Source organism: Clarias gariepinus, chromosome 17 (genome assembly GCF_024256425.1).
Source record: "Clarias gariepinus isolate MV-2021 ecotype Netherlands chromosome 17, CGAR_prim_01v2, whole genome shotgun sequence".
Classification (NCBI taxonomy): Eukaryota; Metazoa; Chordata; class Actinopteri; order Siluriformes; family Clariidae; genus Clarias; species Clarias gariepinus.
Genome location: NC_071116.1, coordinates 20,692,501 through 20,695,000, shown reverse-complemented (window position 1 = coordinate 20,695,000; position 2,500 = coordinate 20,692,501). Strand labels below are relative to the sequence as shown.

Sequence of the window (2,500 nt, the reverse complement as noted above, 5' to 3'; positions counted from 1 at the left end):
ATGGAGTAGCCTGCTACCATGAAGGGTTTCACCAACATTGTGGGAATTTTAAGTCCAGTTATGATTGAATTATGTGATCCACACGAAAAATGCTTATAGTTTGTTTCATTTCAAATTTAAATAGAAATAACAAAAACTGAGACAGTAAAAAAGGAAAAAAATGTTTAGTACAGTTCAGAGATAAGGAGCTAGGAAGTGTCTAGTTGTGAATCTCCCTGTTCTCAGGAGACCCTTTGCTGTAAATGAACATTACAGGATCATTGACCTTGTTTGTATGAGGGGATTCAAAAGCACAGGTCTTAGCAGAGGATGGTTTCGATCCATCGATCTCTGGGTTATGGGCCCAGCACGCTTCCGCTGCGCCACTCTGCTAGCCACAACCACCCCAGATGGGACTCGAACCCACAATCCCTGCCTTAGGAGGCCAGTGCCTTATCCATTAGGCCACTGGGGCTCAGCGGCTGCTGCATCAACTCAAACGCGCTCAACTGGATTACACAACTCAGGCTCACCATCAGATTATGTGGAGACACAAAACTCACCATGGGTGCATATAAGATGCTAAAAAGGGTTTCCCACCTGGAGTAGCCTGCTACCATGAAGGGTTTCACCAACATTGTGGGAATTTTAAGTCCAGTTATGATTGAATTATGTGATCCACACGAAAAATGCTTATAGTTTGTTTCATTTCAAATTTAAATAGAAATAACAAAAACTGAGACAGTAAAAAAGGAAAAAAAATGTTTAGTACAGTTCAGAGATAATGAGCTAGGAAGTGTCTAGTTGTGAATCTCCCTGTTCTCAGGAGACCCTTTGCTGTAAATGAACATTACAGGATCATTGACCTTGTTTGTATGAGGGGATTCAAAAGCACAGGTCTTAGCAGAGGATGGTTTCGATCCATCGACCTCTGGGTTATGGGCCCAGCACGCTTCCGCTGCGCCACTCTGCTAGCCACAACCACCCCAGATGGGACTCGAACCCACAATCCCTGGCTTAGGAGGCCAGTGCCTTATCCATTAGGCCACTGGGGCTCAGGCGCTGCTGCGGCAACTCAAACGCACTCAACTGGATTACACAACTCAGGCTCACCATCAGATCATGTGGATACACAAAACTCACCATGGGTGTATATAAGATGCTAAATAGGGTTTCCCACCTGGAGTAGCCTGCTACCATGAAGGGTTTAACCAACATTGTGGGAATTTTAAGTCCAGTTATGATTGAATTATGTGATCCACACGAAAAATGCTTAAAGTTTGTTTCATTTCAAATTTAAATAGAAATAACAAAAACTAAGACAGTGAAAAAGTAAAAAATGTTTAGTACAGTTCAGAGAAGAAGAGCTAGGAAGTGTCTAGTTGTGAATCTCCCTGTTCTCAGGAGACACTTTGCTGTAAATGAACACTACAGGATCAGTGACCTTGTTTGTATGAGGGGATTCAAAAGCACAGGTCTTAGCAGAGGATGGTTTCGATCCATCGACCTCTGGGTTATGGGCCCAGCACGCTTCCGCTGCGCCACTCTGCTAGCCACAACCACCCCAGATGGGACTCGAGCCCACAATCCCTGGCTTAGGAGGCCAGTGCCTTATCCATTAGGCCACTGGGGCTCAGCTGCTGCTGCAGCAGCAACTCAAACGCCCTCAACTGGATTACACAACTCAGGCTCACCATCAGATCATGTGGAGACACAAAACTCACCATGGGTGCATATAAGATGCTAAATAGGGTTTCCCACCTGGAGTAGCCTGCTACCATGAAGGGTTTCACCAACATTGTGGTCCAGTTATGATTGAATTATGTGATCCACACGAAAAAATGATAATAATTTGTTTCATTTCATATTTAAATAGAAATAACAAAAACTGAGACACTAAAAAAGGAAAAAATGTTTAGTATAGTTCAGAGAAGAGGAACTAGGAATTGTCTAGTTGTGATTCTCTCTGTTCGCAGGAGACCCTTTGCTGTAAATGAACACTACAGAATCATTGACCTTGTTTGTATGAGGGGATTCAAAAGCAGAGGTCTTAGCAGAGGATGGTTTCGATCCATCGACCTCTGGGTTATGGGCCCAGCACGCTTCCGCTGCGCCACTCTGCTAGCCACATCCACTCCTGATGGGACTCGAACCCACAGTCTCTGGCTTAGGAGGCCAGTGCCTTATCCATTAGGCCACTGGGGCTCAGGCGCTGCTGCAGCAACTCAAACGCGCTCAACTGGATTACACAACTCAGGCTCACCATCAGATTATGTGGAGACACAAAACTCACCATGGGTGCATATAAGATGCTAAAAAAGGTTTCCCACCTGGAGTAGCCTGCTACCATGAAGGGTTTCACCAACATTGTGGGAATTTTAAGTCCAGTTATGATTGAATTATGTGATCCACACGAAAAATGCTTATAGTTTGTTTCATTTCAAATTTAAATAGAAATAACAAAAACTGAGACAGTAAAAAAGGAAAAAAATGTTTAGTACAGTTCAGAGATAAGGAGCTA

General features: G+C 43.8%; 3 non-coding genes across 3 annotated transcripts; all 3 read right to left on the bottom strand.

The window, feature by feature from the left end:
* Positions 1-381: 381 nt before the first annotated feature.
* trnar-ccu (transfer RNA arginine (anticodon CCU)) lies at positions 382-454 on the bottom strand. The gene has a single exon. It is a non-coding gene; the product is annotated as a tRNA-Arg (tRNA).
* A 507-nt stretch (positions 455-961) lies between these two features.
* On the bottom strand, positions 962-1,034 carry trnar-ccu (transfer RNA arginine (anticodon CCU)). Its single transcript has one exon. It is a non-coding gene; the product is annotated as a tRNA-Arg (tRNA).
* A 505-nt stretch (positions 1,035-1,539) lies between these two features.
* Positions 1,540-1,612, bottom strand: trnar-ccu (transfer RNA arginine (anticodon CCU)). The gene has a single exon. It is a non-coding gene; the product is annotated as a tRNA-Arg (tRNA).
* Positions 1,613-2,500: the final 888 nt, after the last annotated feature.